Source organism: Meriones unguiculatus, chromosome 17, assembly GCF_030254825.1.
Source record: "Meriones unguiculatus strain TT.TT164.6M chromosome 17, Bangor_MerUng_6.1, whole genome shotgun sequence".
Classification (NCBI taxonomy): domain Eukaryota; kingdom Metazoa; phylum Chordata; class Mammalia; order Rodentia; family Muridae; genus Meriones; species Meriones unguiculatus.
The window spans coordinates 89,829,226-89,850,984 of record NC_083364.1 but is presented as its reverse complement, the minus strand read 5'-3'; the positions used below and the strand labels follow the sequence as shown (position 1 = coordinate 89,850,984).

At 41.1% G+C, this 21,759-nt stretch overlaps 1 pseudogene; it reads left to right on the top strand.

The window, feature by feature from the left end:
- The first annotated feature begins 20,398 nt into the window (after positions 1 to 20,398).
- On the top strand, positions 20,399 to 20,481 carry LOC132648866 (small nucleolar RNA SNORA17; annotated as a pseudogene).
- Positions 20,482 to 21,759: the final 1,278 nt, after the last annotated feature.

Genomic DNA, 21,759 nt, shown 5'->3' with positions numbered 1-21,759 from the left:
TTTTCAGCCGTACATTTTGGTTAAGACCAAACAGATTACCCCTGTATGCTGAAAGCCAGTGGGAGGCAGCAGACACCATACTCCTTCGTTTATAGTTACTATTTATCTTGAAGACCCTTTGATTCAGAGAAGGTTGCTATTAGTCATATGTCAACTGCATGTTATTTGTGAAAAGATTTTGTGTACTAAGCACATGTAAGTAAAAGGGACACTAGAGTAAGCAAGGCAACTTGAATTGGATCTCTGAGACCTCCATGGTGGAAGGAGAGAACTGACTTCCACAAGTTCTCCTCTGACTTCCATAGGTTGAGTTGTGGCATGTATGTGCACACACACATACACACACACACACACACACACACACACACACATGCATGCACGCACACATACTCTTTTAATTTTTAATGAATAATAAAAACACTAAATGAAGACTGACTTGGCATGGTTGGTATATAGCTCAGTTGGCAGAGTGCTTGTCTAGCATACACAAAGCCCTGGAGTCAATCCCCAGCACTGCATATAACCAGATTAAATGGGCAGAGAAAGAAAGAAAGGAAGGAAGGAAGGAAGGAAGGAAGGAAGGAAGGAAAGAAAGAAAGAAAGAAAGAAAGAAAGAAAGAAAGAAAGAAAGAAAGACATAGAAAGAAAGAAAGACATTCCTAGGTATGGAGGAAGAGTTTATTATAAATATGAAAGAGAGCATAGCCAGAGGCTGAAACATCTGGGAGATTCCAGATTGAACATGAACCTGAGCCCTGCCATGTGAAAAGAAGGGGAAAGAAAGAGAGAAGAAGCCAGGAAACCAAGGGGCAAGAGGTTAAAGTGGGGAAAAAAAAAGACACAAAAGCCAAAATGTCTGCATCCTATAAAGAAGAACCCCTGGGTGAAGAGTAGTCCCAGAGCCTGAGCTGAAGAGTTCAGGGTAGGGGGTAGGTATGCCAGCCATACCCGGAAACAAGTAGGGACTGAGGGATGCTGGGAGAACCTGGCAGCCAGGTTATCTCTGATATGTTAAATAAACACCTTAGTTAGCCTTTTGTCCTGGGTTTGAGACGTAACACAGATGTTGTGGGACATATCTGGAATCCCAGAACTCAGGAGCTAGAGACACGAGAATCAGCTACATAGAGTTTATGGCCTGTGTGAGCTACATGAGACCCAGGGGGAGGGAGGACATTGAAGGGGAGGCTTGGCAAAAAAAAAAAAAAAAAAAAAAAAAAAAAAAAGCTACTCCAGTGTCCAGTCCCTCTACAGTGACTATAAGAAGCATGATTCAGAAAAAAGAACTTGACAGTCTATACAGTAGCCATGAGGAGAGTTGGACTACAGGACACATGCATGAAGACCCTTGATCTCAACCGAAGCAGTGATAATCTTCAGGAAGCTTCATTTTCCCACGTCCATTCTAGACTAGCAAAGGGGAGAGAAGAGAGCAGAGACCACAAGTGTGTCTCTCTCCACAAAACTCAGTGGCTCCCGGACAGTCCCTTTTCTTTCTAAAAGAAAAAAAAAAATTTTCAATATTTGAGACACAAAAAAGAAAACAAGGAGTGCCACCCACATATGGTTCTATGCACTGTCAATCTGAAAGATGGGAGGAGAAAGACCAAATCATCATAGCCAAATTAATTAAAGCAGGTTTTTTATTCATGTACACAGGCTACTTCCCCAAAGGCAGGGGAAGTAACACACAAGATGAGCATCGGATGTGAAGATAGCTCAAGGGTAGGGGGTTTCCAAATGTGGGATTTGGTGGGCAAAATAGGCAGGTTATAGGAATAGAATAAAACTATAACAACAGGTAGTCATAACAAGGTAGTCATAGGTGATCATATAACATTTTGAAGCAAAGTAGGGTTGTACGATAGTTACAAAAAAAAACAACTTTTAAAACAAAGACATGTCGCTGAAAAACAGGGGTTTAGTCATAAAAAAGAATGAACCTCCTTTGTCTTTTTAAGCCTAAAATGGTGGTGAGCTGGTTCTTCAGTCCCCATCATCTTGTTTACAAAGATACTACTAGCCAATCGTACTCCAAGCCCTATATTTCCATCTCAAATTCAGTCTCAGCTCCAAAGTGAGCCTCCTACATATTTCCTTATGGGTCTACTCAAAAAAAAAAGAAAGAAAGAAAAGAGAAAGAAAGAGAGAAAGAGAAAGATTTAACAAATAACTTCATGTTGCATTGTATGATTTTAGCCCCCATGTACAAGTCTATCATTTTAACCCTCACACAGTCGATTTCGTGTGCTTTTAATTATTATGTAGCCTTCTGCAAGCGGCTCTCTCAGTGTTATATTTACGCAGTTCGTTCATGAATATATGACTCAAGGTCACTGCTGCTGTATAGGATGCCTCTAACTGAAACCTTAAGTTACTCCATTTTGCTACTGATGGGCACAGAAACTTCTAAGTCTTTGCTACATAAGTCACTTGACTCTTGTGTTTATGGGAAGGACTTCCCAGGTGGTGTTTAGAGGAGTGGACTCTTTGAGTCATGGCACACTCAGTGAATCTTCAGCTGTACTAAGTATTGCAAATGGATCCCAACGTGGCTACACCAGTAGACAGACCTATGTTCTGCACAGGGACACTCATAGCTTTATAGCCTCGTCAACAGTTAATGCTGTCAGGTTTCACAATTTCTGCCATTATGATAAGTAAGGTATGGTGTCTCCTTTCATTTTCTTCATAACTTCCAGTGGAATTAAATCATCCCTTTGAATTACTAATAGTCTTCCGTGACATTTCACTGTGTTTCTTTCTTGGTGGTCTTTCTTTGCTTTTTCCCCCTCTCCTCATTGGTGTGTAGAGCTTTTATGAAGGATAAACAATAATCATAATATTATAGAAAGAAAAAGCAAAAGAAAGATTCCACAAATAACTTCATGTTGCATTGTATGATTTTAGTCCCTATGTACAATTCTATCATTTTAATCCTTAAGCAGTCGATTTTGTGTGCGATTTTGTAGTATTATGTGAGGCAGGGATCTAATTTTAGTTCTGCCTATGAGTAGTCAGATTCCTCACTCCTCCATGTCACCCATGCTACCCAGCCTCTTCCTCACTGATCTAACAATGTCATTCTGTCATACATCAGCTTGCTTTCTGCTTCTCTCTCTCCACTGGCCTATTTATTCTCCAGGGAACTTCAAGCCAACATCTAAAACTCCCTGAAACTGCTCATCTTGTTTCTTCTTTCATCTCTGCTTCCCTTTGACACTATCACTCTGGTTGTTGGAGAAGTCCAAAGGAGAGAGATACTCTTGGTGTCTCATGTCTGGAATAACAAGCTGCCATAAATTAGGTGGCTTCAAATGACAGGGACATAGTCTCATAGTTCTGGTACCTGGAAGTCAGAAGGCAAGGTGTCAGCTAAGCCACATTCCCTCCGAAATCTGACCTAGCATATCTTCCCACCTGCTACTGATTTGCTGGCAATCTTTAGACCTTGGTTTGTGGCTGCATCACCCCATTTTCCCATCTTCCCAAGGTGTCCTCTCTGTATCCCCTACATAGATCTTTTTTGTAGACACCGCTATCTTCTAGGATGACTTCATCTTGTCCAATTACATAAATACTGTCCCTGTTTCTAAATCAGGTCACAGTCTGGGTTAGGACTTCTTCATACTTCAGCAGGTAGAAAATACAACTTTCACAAGACCCTGGGCTTTAATCCAAGCTTTTAATCTCCACTCAAACATCTCACTCACAGAATGCTGGTACACTGCCTTTATGAAGGGATAAAGGGAAACTCCTGCTACCAGTTGCTCTAATGTGGACATCCTGCATAGCAAGTTACTGCAAACCTCAAATCTGCCCAGACCACTTAGGAGAATATGAAGAATGAAGTTTAAGACTGACTCGGTAGTTTAGCATTAAAGTGGAAGTCAACATCCACACTTTGGGAGTCCTAATCTAGACAGCAGTGTTAGATGCCCATGCTAAAGACAGGACAATTAGTGGAGCTGGCAACATCAACCCTTAGGTGTTTAAGAATCCATAGGTCTGAGAAGAAGATGTCCATGGAGAACTAGAGTCTGCTTGATAAATACTCGAAAAGTTGAATTAATCTGGCTTCATGAATTTAATTAAAAATGTGTTTTGTAGAGGATCATAGAATTTAACTGGCTCCAATTACTAATTAGAAGTCAACTGTATCTTAAGTCCCCATAATCTGCAGCTTCCCCCAAGGCCATCAGAGGGCGCTGCAGGAATCTAGTCATGTCAATAAAGCTTGCCTTTTTTTTTAAGATTTATTTATTCATTATGCATACAATGTTCTGTCTGCATGTACACCGGTAGGCCAGAAGAGTGCACCAGATCTCATTATAGATGGTTGTGAGCCACCATGTGGTTGCTGGGAATTGAACTCAGGACCTCTGGAAGAGCAACCAGTGCTCTTAACCTCTGAGCCATCTCTCCAGACCCAAAGCTTGCCTTTTTATTGAGGGAGGGGGATAGGAAAATCTGAACAGCTATTGTTTGCAAGGCTTACTAGACATTCTTCAAGGCCTTATCCATGTATCCTGAACAAGACAGATAAAATCCATTTTCCATTTCTCCTAGAGGGAAAACAATCAGAGAGCAAGATAAATTAACAAAATGCATGTCAATTCATGATGGTAGGCTTTCTGTTTCACTCCAAATACCTGGACTTGTCATTGACACATGGTAGAAAGTCAACAAGCATTCACTTTTCCAAATGGTGGTAAGTGGACAATGAAAAATAAGGTAGGGAAATGGAGTAGGGAGGGAGTAGGGAGGGAGTAAGGCACAATTTCAGATGAGAGAATCAAGAATAACCTCAATTTTAAAACAGAACAGCCTCATGAAATATAACAGAAGTACATCTCTGACGCCAGGTACGTATGTCTAGGAAGGAAGGAAGCCATTGGACAGTCTACACAAAGACCCTCAGACAGGAGCACACTCAGTGTGATCAAAGAACAGCATGGGGTGTGGTTGGAACTGGGAAATAAAAAGTAGGAGAAAGGAAAGGGAAAGGACTGACACATGGCCATATCAAGAAGATTTGGTGCAGATTAATTCAACTTTTTCAGTATTTATCAAGCAGACTCTAGTTCTTCATGGACATCTTCTTCTCAGACCTGTGGATTCTTAAGCACCTAAGGGTTGATGTTGCCAGCTCCACTAATTGTCCTGTCTTTAGCATGGGCATCTAAAACTGCTGTCTAGATTAGAGCTTCCACAGTGTGGCTGTTGACTTCCACTTTAATGCTAAACCACTGAGTCAGTCTTAAAGATGAGAGAAAACAGGCAATGTTTGTCTTTCTGGGTCTGGATGACCTCACGCAATACAATCTTTCCTAGTTTTACATATTTATCCAAAAGGCTCATGATTTTATTTTTTTTATAGCTAAATAGTATTCCAAAGTGCATACGTACCACATTTTCATTATTCTTTCATCAGGGGAAGAGCATTTTAGGTTGTTTCCATTTCCTAGGTATTGTAAATAGAACACAAACGACCATGGCTGAGCAAATATCTGTGGAGCAGGATGTCAAGTCCTTGGGCATATGCTTAAGTGGTAGAGCTGGGTCATGTGGTAGATTTATTTTAGCTTTTTGAGAATTCTCCACATTGATTTCCATAGGGTCTGTACCAGTTTGCAATCACAAATAACAGTGTGTGAGGGTTCCCTCTCCCCAACAACCTCTACCACATTTTTTGGGTCAGTTATTTTGTTGATTTTTACCATTCTGACAGGAGTAAGATGAAATCTCAGTTACCTTAACCTGCATTTCCTAATTGCTGGGGTGATACATAGTTTTTGAGATATTCTGTAGCTTCTTAAGGAGTTCAGTTATTGAAGCTGACTAAGCCATTTTGCATCCACCAGCAGCTAATTACATTTCCAGGTCCCCCATCCTCACCTGTCTACAACCTTAGCCACCTTTACCTCCCGAATATCCAATATCCCATGTACAAGCAGTTCCTATTGCTCCAAGATACCAAATGAACCTAGCTCCTTACTTCTCATATTGCTGCCTTTAAAGATTAGAACACTGCACATTCTGATCCAAGTCACCCTCATATGTCTTTGGATTTTTAAAAATAGCTTCCTGCTATTTTCTTTATCTTCTTTCAAGGTTTTCTCAATATAGAAAGTGAAATAAACCCAAGCCCCAGATGTGAGTACATGACCTGGAATTATAGCAGGAATGAGGAAAGTCAAAAGAGACCATGAGATGGGGGGCAAGGAAAAATATAGAAGGGACTAGCAGGGTACAGTGATTTGAAGGGAGAAACTTTTAAAAAGGTTGAGGGGATCTTAAATTAGTGGGAGAGAAAGAACCACAGAAAAGAGTAAGGATGTCTGAAAATGTCATGAGTAATCATATTATTCAGTTACTTAAAATTACATATAACAAATAAGTCTGTGTATACATATATGTATACAGTTTAAATGAAACTTTCTTATATAGGCTGACAATGCTCCATGTAGGAGGCATAAATCTTCTGAAAACAATAATAACAAAATAAAACAAACAAATAAAAAACAATAACCCTCAGCATCCACTATGAGAAATCCCCTTTTAGTTGTTTGTCAGGGTTGCCCAAGAGACTCCCAAAACATTACAGGGTACTGCTGTTGCCCTTAATGCCCCCAGAGGTTGGAAGCAAGTCCCTACTGCTGAAAAGACCATGTACAGCTGACACAGGACCCGCAGGACCCAAGCTGGATCAGACCTAAAAGATTTCCATAGTACCAGAAGGCACCATGGAAGCTTCCAATTAGGGAAGCAACCCAGCTGTGGTACCTATGAGCTAAACAATGACCAGCACAGCATGATTTCCCTAAGCATACAATAGTGGCATACACACCTTGGTGGTAACCAACAACTCTATAACTGGACTTTAATCCTACTCAATAAGAGAAACCTATTCAAGTACCTGAAGTTAGTAGAAATTTTATTCATATTCACAAAAACCTGGGAGCTTTCTAAAAATTCTTGCTTTCACTGACCCATGACAGACAAAGCGGAGTAAGCTGATGAACAGACTGAAAGTACATAGTGTGCTGTTCCAGGAGCCAAAGGCACAAGACACATTGATCAGTGCTAATACACTTAATCTCCACACAAATACTACAAGTTAAAACAAGCTATTAACCCCACTTTAAAAGGTAATTGGGTCTCAAGTTCAGTTACTTTCTTAAGGTCATACACATAAAAAAAAGAATAAAAGAGAAAGAGCATTTAGCAAACCTATAAACACTAAAATTATTGCTTTCTTGCTCTGTCATGCTTCATTACAGAAGATGGTGGTCTTTTCATCTTTATGCTGAATCTTTGCACATACACCTATGAAGAAAGCCAGAGGACTGTTAGAGTAGCCATCTGTAGAAGTGGAAGGACTTACATGGAGAGGTCAGACTTCTCTGTAGAAACTAGAACAAAATGTACAACATTCTCAAGTCTTTTTTGTCCACCTACAAAATCAGTTTTATATGCAACCATTAGACCTATTAAAATGACAATTTCATATCGTTCAAACTAATACCTGTCATCCATGTATTTTGTGTGGAGTAAAACATACATAAAGCATGTGTACATTATAGGCATGTAGATGTTAAGGATTATGTGCACAATAATGATAGAAGTGTGCTTATGCTTAAGTCTTTATCTGGAAGAAAGAGTCTATGATTTCAGCTCCACAGCTAAAGAAAAATGAGTGATAGATGGATATGGCCAGTCAGTCTTGCCACACATAAATATAAGTCTAAAGTCATCTTCATAACATGTGACCTGTGGACTACTTGATGGGCAACTCCCCATGATACGGAAGAGATTCACCATAGTCTATTTGGCTGTAAAGGAGAGATGTAGGGACAGTGGATGGAAATTATGCAGATGAATTAGAATACCATATAAGCGAAACAGAGTAACATACCATACAAGATAAACAGATTAACATACCACACAAGCTGAAAACTTCCTAATGCTCAGAACGTGCTAAGTTGTGAAGTATCTCAGATTTCAGGTTTTCCAATGAGGGACGTGCTACTAGTTAAGTCTATGCAAATTTAAAATACTTGAAACTTGAACCTCTTATGGTTGCAAGCATCTTGGTAAAGGGTGTTCAACCTGTATTTGGCAAAGAGCAGGTAGATACGGCGTATCTTTCCCTCTCCTTCATAATTTCACTTCCCCAGGAAGCACTGAGTTGTCCTACACCTTCTTTTTATATCATTTACTCTGATGTACTATGTGCCTGCTAATAAATACACACAAAAGAAAAGCATAGATTCCAAATGATGTGGTTATGATTCAGATGTGAATTCTAATCCAGTCTTAAGATGCTGTCATCAGATTCGATATTTTTTGTTTGAGTTTTCTAAGTGTAGATCACCGGAATTTATTATAGGGAAAGAAATTGTTTTCCTAGGAGATAAGATTAAAAAGAAACAGTTCACTTTCAAGTGAGAGATGGGCCACTTCACTTCACTTCACTTGCAGGTGATGGAATTGAAATGATGTCAAGGAAGATGAGTGTTTGTGCTTAGGTGGTTTCTCTTGGGTCAGAGGCTACAGTTGAGTATAGGACAAAAGAACTATCCCATAATATTATGATAAAAGCAAGGCTTTTTTTTTCTTTCCTTTAAAAGATAGAGTATAAGTGGGACATTTGCCCAATAATGCATATTTTTAGATTACAATGAGGTAAAGACTCACTCACCCCAAATTAATGGCAACAGAGAATCATTAGAAATTCCTTCCTAGCTTCCCAGAAGGCTTTCTTAAGAATCTTGACCTGTGACCTCCTTGCTCAATGACCCTAGGCAAGTTATCCAAATCTCCAATATAGCTATGTCACTCATAAGTCAGGAAACACTGACTTCATAGGGCCATTACTGAGATTATATAAGATAATATATATCAAGCAATGAGCATAGTGCCAGGAAAACCTTGAAAATTCAAAAACAAAAACTGACTATGTATGTATATTTTTTAGTCTACACATGACATCAGGGAGAACTTGCTAGTTGAAGTGTATGGTGGTTTGAATAAGAAGTGTTCCCCTCTCCCCATCTCAGACATTTGAACTTCTGATCCCAGTTGGTGGCACTGTTGGGGGTGTTTAGGTGGTACAGCCTTGCTGACAGGAATGTGTCACTGGGGGCAGGTTTTGAGACTAAAAGCCTTGCCTACTTGCAATTTGCTCTCTCTGCTTCATGCTTGTAGTTCAAGATGTGCAGCTCAAGTGCCTGTTCCTGGTGCCACGGCCGCTGCTCACTGCCATGCTTCCCCATCAGGATGGGCCTTTCTCCCCCGAAACTGTAAGCCCCAAACATTCTTCCTACAATAAGTTGTGTGGCTGTGGTGTTTTATTACAGCAACTGAAAAGTAACTAAAGTAACAGGTATTGAGCTAAGAGATCCCAAAGCTGTCACTTCTCTACTCTATAGAGCCGGTACCACAGTTTGATGTTATCAGAGTGCTTCTCCACTGCTGCCATTTTCCTAGATGTTTTCAAAATATACTAACTCCCCAAAAGAGGGAATCATAAGAAGTAGAAGGAGAACACCCCTTTCCCTGGGTACCGTGAGTCAAGTATGTAAGGCAATGCAATGCGGGACAGAGGAGACGCTACTGGCAGAAAATGCTCGCGATGGCATTTTTGGTCTCAGAAGACCATGAAGTCAAGCAGTGAAGTCAGAGAGCTGTGTGACTTCAGCACTCCATGATAACAACAATGAACGCTGCAGACACACTGAACATGCGCCACCTACGAAGATCTGCGCGCAGCTCCACATCACAGGAGACACAAGGCGCCCACTCCTCTTGTCTACAGCAGACGTGGTTTTTCTCCTTGATGACTAAGCGGGGGGTGAGGGAGGGAGGAAGCAGAGCTTGGGGTTTTTCAAACACATCATAACAAGAGAAAGGAGAATACCAACCTACAGCCTCAGAGATTAAAGCTCACCTCTAAAAATGTCCTTCTGAAAGGAAAGGGATAGCTTTCAAAACGTCACTCCTACAAAATCTGCAAGGTATACTGGCTGAACAGGAGCAAAGAGGCCGAAAAGGCTTGGGTAACACCACAGAGTACAACGTCCTGCTGAGTCGGGGAAGATCAACTAAAGTGGCAGTGGCTTCTAATACTTTGTTTGTTGCACTAAAAGATCGGATGTGGACATTCTGGGTGAGCCTGGCTATAGAATCACCAGGGCCAAAACATGTGCCACTTTTGCTCTGCTCTGATGGACTAGTGTCCCTGTCTACTGTGGGTGTTACAGCTCGAAGCACCATGTCTTTATTCTACCTAGAAACAAGGAGAATGCTGTATAAGCCCTGCTCCACCAAAAACAACTTCCAGAAGTTATCCCAATTTCTTCGACTTTCATCCCTTATTTGTAATTTGGTTACAGGCCAAACATGTCCCACACAGTAGTCGATGCAAAATGAATGATGACCATTCAGGGTGGCCCTTTGACCTGGTCCTGTAAAACCCAGGATGATATTTTTATGTTCAGATAATTTTAAAAGATCAAATCTAGAAGAAAGTGGTTTAAAGAGTAATGTTTGCGTACCACCAAGATGGCTAGATAGGGCCTTAAATACAACCAGACACTCCCATTACACCCAGGCCACGACCACAGGCATAGCTATGCCACAAATCATGTGATAGTATAATAGCCGTGGATTTGTGCAATCATTCAAGAAAAAAAAAAAGAGAAGAGGATGCTGGACCTGATGGATGTTAACACTTATGGAAAATAGTGAAAGCTCAGCAAAAAAAAAAAAAAAAAAAAAAAAGCCCGGAGCTAAGAAGCCACATCCCTGTAGAAACCAGGAGGATCAAGAAGTGAAGGCCAGATCTACCAAACACTGCTACAAGGGGAAGATGGAGACAGAGACACAAACACTGCTGTGGCTCTGTGAACTGCCCGTGATCCTGAGACTGGGAGTGTCACTCAGACAGACTTGAGGAAACCCAGGTGGAAATGAATTAGAGAAATGTCTCCTCAGAGATGTGGAAATTACATATAGCTAGCAATCTCTGGGAAATCTGGAATGCAGATTCCACATGGAGCCACACATGGAAACTTTAGGGAGACATGGAACAGGTAAGTGACTCTGTTGGTTTATTGAGATAGGCTGAAGTAACAGAAGAGACTACCAAAGTGACTGCCAGTGAAAAGAAGGGGAAAGCTGGCAGAGGAAAGGAGCCAGTCATGATACCTTCTCACCACACACAACATGCATGCTTTCATGTTTCAGTGAAAAGTGTTCTTGGAAAAGTTTCTTTGTCACTGTGGGTGTCCACTGTTAATGATTATTAATGTTTAATATTGATTTGTCTTTTAGTTAAACCTCAGTTATTCCTAAACCAGCTGAATACCCTAATCACCACACAGAAACTAGTATTTATGTAGTTAACCTAGAGGACAATGCTGGACAATAGTTACTCCATCCTAAACTTCCAAGCCCACATAGCTTCCTCCCATTCAGATTTCCCACATTATAGTTGCTTTTCAGGCATATCTTAGGTCCAGTTCATGTTGGTCATAATAAGGTATTTCTGACTCATTCTGAAATTCAGTTAAGTATAGTTTAGAATTCCTGCATGTATCTTCTCTCTTTTATGAGCTATGCTTCAGATTAAACAAATAGATGTGAAGAAAGTTTTTCCATATATAAAAATTCCAATCAATTCAGAAAGAGTGTTGAATTTAAAAACACCTTCTTGCAGCTCTTGGTGAAAGAATGGACCTAAACAGCAGTTATCAGTGACTGTAAGTGGTGAATCTTAAAATGCATACATAAAGCTGATTACATTAGATCCAACAACCAATTTTAAAATGAGACACACCGAAATCATGGCTGATTGCATGATATAATATCAAATATAAATACAGACCATGAAATATTTGTGACCCTTATAAGAAATAAAACAAAAATTTTATAAAGCTTCTAGACTTATCAAGAGTATATAAGAACTAAGCGGGCATGTTAACACACTCCCATAATGTCAGATCTGAAGAGGCTGAGACAGGAACATGGTGAGCTAAGACCAAGCTAGAATATACAGCAAGACACTGACACACACATGTGCATACACACACACAAACAAATAAAATAAAAATACAAATACAAACAAGACAAATGACACCACAGGATAAAATCAGGTTTAAGGCATGGGAAATGAAAGAGGAAAAACAACCTGTTAAGCACACAAAGGTGTGGTGGTTCAAATGAGAATGGCTCCCACAGGTTCCTATGTTTGATGCTTGGTCCACAGTTGACAGAAATATTTTGGGAAGGATTATGAGGTGTGGCCTTATTGGAGGAGGTATGTCATGGTTTGTGGATTTTGAGGTTGAGATTTCCAGCTACCCCCCATCTGTCTCTCTTTTACTGATGTTGTGGATCACATGAAAGCTTTCAGCTACTGCTCTATCATCATGCCTGCCTTTCTGCTGCCATTGTGCTCATAGACTCTAACCTTCTGGAACTTTGAGTCCCAAGTTAAATGCTTTCTTTTTATGTTTCCTTGTTCTGTCATGGCAACAGAAAATTAACCAAGACAAATGGATTGGGAAGAAAGAGGGAGTAGAAACTGTTAAATAGTATGACTCACACACAGGTCACCATCAAGGTTCAACCTTATTTTTTAAAATTATTTTTAAAAATATGTAAATCAAATTTAATTAGGAACCTTTGGAGGTCCTAACTTGAATAAATGTACTATTTCAAATAAGATCAAGGAATTTAAACATAGAGGACTGGCATATTTAAAATAAGAATGTTGAGATCAAAGATGATGGCGCTGAGCAAGCAGGGTTTCTGAGTGGCAGGATCATGGTGACTGCAGAGCAAGAGAGAGGCCCACTGCAGACTCCAAAACGCCAGTGTCTGTGTTTTCCAGATGGGAGGAGAGCCCACAACAGCCTGGAATGAGTGGTTCCTGGCTCTGGCAACCCAGCTATTACCACCTTCCCGAGAAAAGCCCCTAGATTTCTGGGGCACACAGCTCCTGCCTCTGGCCACCCAGTTCCTAGGATCCAGGGAAGTGGTCCCAGGTTCCAGTCCACAGCCAGAACTCAGGAGCATAGAAGATCTCTATTAAAACTGGTGGTGCCCAGCCCACACGGTATCTGGGCAGCTTGTGTTCAGAGACCATAGGGCAAGTGAGTAAGTGGCAGGGTTGCTGATTTCAGGAGTTGCCCCTGCAAGAGAATGGCTTCTGGGTTCTTGGAGAGTCCTGCAGGTCCTCAGGATCATAGACACTAGACATTCCCACTCCAATCTCCTGCCTGTGGGCCTAATTGGGATACAGCCAACTGAGGAGAACTGCAGACTATTCCCTAAGCTCCAGCAGCCAGTCTACAGCCATACCCACCATCCCGAGGAGGGCTGCTCCAGAAACATCCAGCCTCCTGCCAAGAGCTTTTCCCATACCCTTGAAAAATAAGGTAGGCACCAGGAGCAAACAGCCAGTGATAACCAGATGGCTAAGGGCCAGCATAGGAACACAATCAACAAAAGCCAGTTCAATATGGCACCAGTTATCCCACTGCAAGCAGTCCTGGATACCCTAACACAACTAAAACACAAGAAAATGACCTTAAATCTATGCTTTGAAATATGGTAGATACATTTAAAGGGGAAACAAATAAATCCTTAAGAAATACAGGAAAATACAACCAAACAGATAGTAGCCCTTAAAGAGGAAATGAATAAATCACTTAAAGAAATACAGGAAAATATGAACAGGTAAAGGAAATGAATTAAATAGCCCAAGACCTGAAAATGGTTATATAGAAACAATAAAGAAAACACAAACTGAGGAAATCTTGAAGATGGGAAACTTAGGGAGGAAAACAGAACTACAGAGGTAAGCATTACCAACAGAATACAAGAGATGGAGGAAAGAATCTCAGGTGTAGAAGATACAATTGAAGAAATCAATAGATCTGTCAAAAAAATGTTAAATCTAAAAAAAATTCCTGACACGAAACATCCAAGAAATCAAGGATACTATGAAAAGATGAAAGGTAAGAATAATAGGGATAGAAGAAAGAGAAGATTCCCAGATCCAAGGCCCAGAAAATACTTTCAATAAAATCATATAAGAAAATTTCTCCCCTCAGGGAAAGGTGATCAAAGAGTAGGCCAATCAGTTCATGTCAGAGACAGTCCCTGTTCCCATTACTATGGAACCCACTTGGACACTAAACTGACATGGGCTTCATCTGTACAGGGGTTCTAAGTTATCTCCATGCATGGTACTTGGTTGGAGTATGAGTCTCAGGAAAGACCCCTGTGCCCAGATTTTTTGGTTCTGTTGCTCTCCTTATGAGCTCCTGTCCTTTCCAGATCTTACTATTTCCCACTTCTTTCATAAGATTCCCTGCATTCTGCAGTTTGGCCATAAGTCTCCAAATCTGCTTTGATAGTCTGCAGGGCAGATCCTTTCAGAGGCCCTCTGTGGGAGGGTCCTAAATTGTTTCCTATTTTCTTCTGATGTCCTTCCTCTTTGCCTTCAGGATGGGGATTGAACAGTTTAGCCAGAGTCCTCCCTCTAGATTAGTTTCTTTAGGTGTACAGATTTTAGTAGGTTTTTCCTACATTACATGTCTACAATGCAGCCACTCCTGATGAGACCTAACAGACTAGGATCAGAAGGAAGAAAAAGAAGAAGAAACCCTCCCCTACCAGTGGACATGGGGAAGGGCATGCACGGAGAAAGGGAAGAAAGGGAGGGGTTGGGAGGGGAGGAGGGAGGGAGCTAGAGGGGGGATACAAGGTAAATAAAGTGTAATTAAAAATAAAATTAAATTAAAATTTAAAAAAAAGAAAGAAAATTTCTCTAACCCAAAGAGATGCCTGTAATGGCCTACGGAATACCAAATAGATGAGACCAGAAAAGAAATCCCCCTGCCAGAATATAATCAAAACACTAAATGTACAGAGCAAAGAAAAAACATTAAAAGCTGCAAGGGAAGAACACCAAGTAACAAATAAAGGCAGACTGGTCAGAATCACCCCTGCAATAGAGATGATGAAAGCCAGAAGGGCCTCAACAGATATCATGCAGACCTGTCAGCCCAGACTGCTATGTCCATAAAAAATTTCAGTCACCACAGATGGAAAAAACAAGACATTCCATGACAAATTTAAGCAATATCTACACACAAGCCCAGCCTTACAGAAGATACTAGAAGAAAAACTCCACCCAAAGAAAGTAAACTACATGCAAGAAAACATAGGAAATAAATAACACCACTGCAGCAAAATCAAAAGAAGAGAAATACACAAACACACTATAACTGCAAACATAAAAATAACAGGAGATAGCAATCATTGTTTATTAATATCTCTCAACATCAATGGACTTAATTCCTTAATTTTAATATAAAAAAATAAAACAGACTAACAGTATGGATGCATAAATGGACCCATCACTCTGCTGCATACAAGAAACACACCTTAGCAACAAAAATAGATGTTACCTCATAGGAAAGGGTTGGAAAAGGGCTTTCCAAGCAAACGGACCCAAGAAGGATGCTGGAGTAGCCATTTGATTATCTAACAAAATAGACTTTCAACTAAAATCAATCAAAAGAGATAGGGAAGGACACTTAAGAGTATGTCTCAATTCAGAACATCTATGCCCCCAATACAAGGGCACCCACATTTGTAAAAGAAAGATTACTAAAGCTCAAACCATAGATTAAACCCCACACATTAAGAGCAGGAGACTTCAACACCCCACTCTCACCAATGGATAGGTCAACAAGACAGAAACTAAACAGAGGAATAATTAAACTAACAGATGGTATGAATCAAATAGACCTAACAGATATCTACAGAACTTTTCATCCAAACACAAAAGAACGAACCTTCTTCTCAGCACCTCATGGAACCTTCTCCAAAACTGAGCATGTACTTGGTCACAAAGCAAGCCTTAACAGATACAAGAAAATTGAAATAATCTTTTCTATCTTATCAGACCACCATGGATTAAAGCTAAATTTTAACAACAACAGAAACAAGAAAAAAACTAAAAAAATCATGGAAACTGAACAACTCTCTACTCAATGACCAATAGGTCTGGAAAGAAATAAAGAAAAAAAATTAAAGACTTTATAAAATTCAATGCAAATGAAAGGACAACATACACATATGGGACACAATGAGAGCAGTGTTAAGGGGAAAGTTCATAGCACTAAGTGCCTTCATAAAGAAATTGGAGTTTTTCATATTATCAATTTAAAAGCACACCTAAAAGCTCTAAAACAAAAGGAAACAAACACAGGCAAGAGGAGTAAAAAGCAGGAAACAATCAAACTCAGGGCTGAAATCAATAGTTTAGAAACAAAGAGAACAATACAAAGAATCAATGATACCAAGAGCTGGGTCTTTGAGAAAATCAGCAAGATAGACAAACCCCAAGCCAAACTAAAAGGCAGAGAGACAGAATCCAAATTAACAAAATCAGAATGGAAAAGGGGGATACAACAATAGACACTGAAAAAAATCCAAAGAATCATTAGGTCCTACTTCAAAAGTCTTCCACAAAATTGGAAAAATCTAAAGAAAATGGACAATCTTCTTAATAGATTTCACTTACCAACATTAAATCAATATCAGGTAAACACTTTAAAGAGTCCTATTACCTCTAACAAAATAGAAGCAGTCATCAAAAGTTATCCCACCACCCACCCCTCAAAAAAGCAAGAAGGTTTTTGCACAGAATTCTACCAGATTTTTTAAAAAGAAATGATATCAATACTCCTCAAACTACTCCACAAAATAGAAACAGAAAGAACATTAACAAACTCATTCTATGAAGGCACAGTCACTCTGATACCTAAACCACACAAAGACTCAGCAAAGAAAGAAAATTTCAGACTATTTTCCCTTCTGAACATTGATGCATATATACTCAATAAAATACTCACAAACTGAACCCAAGAATACATCATCCACCATGATCAAGTAGGCTTCATCCTAGAGATGGTGGTTCAACATATGAAAATCCATCAATATAATCCACTATATAAACAAACTGAAAGAAAAAAGTCACATGATCATCTCATTACATGCAGAATAAAAGCCTTTGACAAAATCCAAAACCCCTTCATTATAAAAGTCTTGGAGAGATCAATGATACAAGGCATATGCCTAAACATAATAAAGGCAATAGACAGCAAGCCAATAGCCAACATTAAATTAAATGGAGAGAAACTCAAAGCAATTAAAATCAGGGACAAGACAAGGCTGCCCACTTTCTCCATACCTCTTCAGCATGGTATTTGAAGTTCTAGCTAGAGCAATAAGACAACTAAAGGAGATCAAGGGGATATAAATTGGAAAGGAAGAAGTCAAAGTATTCCTGTCAGCAGATGATATGATAGTATGTAACTCCAAAAAAAAATCTGTAGCCCTCCTGTATACAAACAACAAATGGGCTGAGAAAGAAATTAGGGAAACAACAACCTTCACAAATAATATAAAGTATCTTGGCATAACTCTAACCAAACAAGTCAAAGATCTGTATGACAAGAACTTCAAGTCACTGAGGAAAGAAACAGGAGACCTTATCAGAAGATGAAAAGATCTCCCATGCTCATGGATCAATAAGATTAATATAGTAAAAATGACCATCTTACCAAAAGTGATCTACTGATTTAATGCAATTCCCATCAAAATACCAACACAATCCTTCACAGACCATGAAAGAACAATTTTCAACTTCATTTGGAAAAACAAAAAAACCAGAATAGCTAAAAATCAATCCTATACAATAGAAGAACTGGAAGTATCTCCATCCTTGATCTAGCTGCACTATAGAGCAACAGTAATAAAAACTGCATGGTACTGGCACAGAAAAAAACTGGTTGAACAATGAAATCAAATAGAAGATCCAGAAATAAACCCACACACATAAACCCACACACATAAAGTACAGGATAACTATACTACTAATCACAGACCCCAAGAAGCTAAGTAACAAGGAGGGGGCAAAGAAGACCCTTTTTTTAATCTCACTCAGATGGGGAAACAGACTAGACATGAAAGAGAAAGTAGAGAGGGAACTTGATAGGAGAGAGTGTGGGGAGGAAAAGTAGGGGGGATCAAATGTGAGGAGAGTGGACAGGAGATGTTTGAGGGCCTGGAGAAAAAAAGGGGATCCGAAGGTGGGCCATCACTGAGACAAGCTGGAGACCTGAAACAAGGCAGGCTACAGGGAGGACATGGGGATGCTTCTATCTGGCCTCCTAGCAGCGGGGGACAAGCAACTTGAGGAAGCCACCTGCTAGCCAGGAAGGACCTAGAGTAGACACACCATTCTAACTACAAAACCTTCAAACCAAAATTTACCCTACCTACAAGATAAAGATAGAGACTGAGGAAACCACGAAGCAATGCCTGGCCTAACCTGACACCCACCCACAGGAGAGAGCTGGCCCTGACACCATTAATAATACTCTGCTATGTTTACAGACAGGAGCCTAACTTAACTGTTCTCTGAAAGCCTCCCACCCCCACCCAGCACCCCATCTAATCAGCCAAGCATGTGACAGAGTTCAGGGGGTCCTGTGGAAGAGTGGGAGGGAAAGAGAAGGACCCGGAGATAACAAGAATGCTGCAAGAAGACCAACATCGTCAACTAATCTAGACCCATTGAGGGCTTACAGAGATGGAAGCACCAACCAATGAGCATGCATGGACTGGATCTAGGCTCCCTACACGTATGTAACCAATGGGCTGTTTGAGCTGGCTATGAGTTCCCTGGTAAGTTGAGCAGGTGCTGTCTGTGACATGGACTCTGTTGCCTGCTTCCGATCACTTTACCCTAGCTGGGCTCCCTTGCCTGCCCTCAGTGGACGAAGGGGAGCTCAGGCTTGTTGCGACTTGATGTGCTGGGGTGGGCTGGTGGAGGGGTTTCCCTTTTCTGAGGACAAGGGGAGGGGAAAGTGGGTGGGAATGATAGACTGAGAGGAGAGGAGGGAGGGAGCTACGATTAAGATATAAAGTAAATATATAAATTAAAAATAAATTGTTTAAAATGCCATTAAAATAAATAAAATAACAATATTATCAGCTATGGTAATAATATTTTGATTATTTTATTTTTATTTTATTTTGTAGTTTTATACTGACGTACTCACAAGTGAGGCATTGCTGTAACTGTGCACGTGGACTGATTAAATACAATTGGCAGATATTGGTTATTTTAGAGAAAGGTTATTTTAGCATCATCAGGTGTCATACTATTCTATGTCATTTTAGATATATTTTAAAATGTAATTAAAAAAATAAACCAAGTGAAGAAGACAGTGTGATATTAAAATCTAAGACGAGAGACCCAGGGCACATACAGCCCTTTCAGAAGCTTATGTCAACCTTCAACTTCATATTGCCCACAGTGTTCCAAATGTCACTGTGCTGTTATTAGCCTGAACTGACATTCTCTGTTCCAAGATTTATAATAAACTGAGCCACCTAGCTGCCTGCAAGGGCTTCCTGTCTCTATCATTTGGCAAAGGAAAAAAAAAAGCACATTTCTAGAATCATTCAAGTACATACCAAACTTCAACCTTTCAGCGGGTAAGTGACTATGATGGGGTTAAAATCCACAGCCAATTACCTCAAAGCAAGCAATTCAACCAGCAGATTCACATGGTTTCCTTAAGACAGAAGACCAATGAAACATAACATTTGTGCAGTTGAACGCACAAATATTGACTTACCATATCGCGCCAAGCAATGAGATTTACTGCCCAATCTGAAATCACACATTGTAGATACCAGGACACCATGAGGCAGCTAAAAAGTCTCTATAGGATGCTGGCGCCTTCCCTACATGTCATTTTCAGGTACCTCCAAGTGGGAGAGGCGTCAGTTCTTCTGTTTCTTCCTTTCCTTTACACCTTTGGGAACAGACCTTCCCTGGCTTTCTCACAATGTTGTGTACTTGACATATTATCTTTCTCAATCCCTGCATAAACATGTATATGAACACACACACTCACACAAATACAAATGCGCACATTCACCCCCACACGCACTCACACACACAAAGAAATTCTTACTTACATGCATTTGCTTCAACACCAGCAGATCTGAGCACGTGTTCTTGAGTCCAGCAGCACTGACACCCGCTTGGGGTATATTCTATATGCCCCTTTCTGTAAGCCCCACTTCACACCTACAGAACCAGAAACTCAGGCAAGGGATTAGCACCCTGTCTTTTAGCCAAACAATTCTGAAGTAAAAAAGAGAAAATCCATACATTCGGTGGAATTAAATGAGCCTAGAGAAAACATTGTGAATCCCTTTAACTCTTGAAAGCCTGGGATGGAATAGAGTAAGATATTCTAATTTAACCCAGAGTAGGAATGCAGCCATTAACATATCTGAAGAGAGAGGAGAGAAGCCAAGTCTATGCTCAGTGTCCTCAGGGTTCATGAATATCTGAATGATATGTAGCCTAACAGTACCTGAAAAAAAGTGAACCTTTAATGACCACTGCTCTAGCACAGTCCAGATGGGCTCTCAGGGCAGGAAGTGATCCAGAGAATAGAAGAACCCCTACCCCCCGGGACTGTGGCCCAGGCAGGAGTGTGAACCTGAGACATACAACACTCGACATTCACGTGGGCCACTCAGGTGGGCCTAGGTGAGGAGCGAGCCGTGACGACCACCTGTGCCATGGGGCCTGGACTGGGAGCTCTTGAGGTGACCACCAACCACCAGTCTGGAGCCTCACAACCCTGCAGGGTGGATGGGAACAGACCATGCCTGAGATCCCCCCTGCTTGGTGCCATAATGCACAAAAGGGGCATAGCACTTCTGAGACTACTCCTGAGACAACCCCAGACAGTCAGGGACCCCAGGGCCCCCAAGAGGAGCAAACAAATGGTGGCAAAATGGAAGAAAAAGAGAAGGATGTGGACACAGTGAAGAAAGGCAGAACTGGAGAGTCACAGAAAGTAAAAAATAAACTAAAAATAAAAAATAAAATAGCCTGACGTAAGTAGCCAGTGATGTCACCTGGGACCATGGTGAGGTCCTGGCTTGTGCTGCCACCAGGGGCCACATCTGGGTCCATGACCCTGCAGCAGCCATGATGTCTAAGGGCTGTGCAGAACTGGCCCCACCCCTCACCTGGGCATCATGAGAGCACTGACCCTACCCCCTCACCAGCTTCAGCACTCAAGAGAGCAGGCCCTGCACCTCACCTCAGCAGCACAACAGCACTGACCCTGAAAGGGATGCAGGGGAGCTGGCCCCATGGGTGCAAGCATGGGAAATGGGGCCCCACTGCTTGTCTGTGATGACATGGGCAATGGAGAAATGTCTCCACTTGATCCTTGCCATCTATGGTAAGCAGGAGAGCTATCCCTGCCCCTCACCTACTACAGCCCTCAGGAGAGTAGGCCCTGCCCCTCACCTGGGCAGCACAGTAGACCTGGCCCTGGACTTGGGAGTTGCAGGTGAGTTGGGACTGAAGGCATGAACACAGAAGAGCTGGCCCTGCTGCTTGTCTGCTGCGCAGTGGCCTGTACAAGGGAGAGATGCCCTTCTCCCCTTCCTCATCACTTACCACCTGTGGGAGGCAGGAGAACTGGGCTTGGGGTCATGAGAGGGGAAAACGGGCCTCACCAGTTGCTACACCTGGGAAAGCAGGGCACACATCTCACCTGGGAAACAGGGTAGAGCTGGCCCTGGTTGCAGGGGTTGCTGGTTAGCTAACCTGAGGGCATGAGAGCTGGC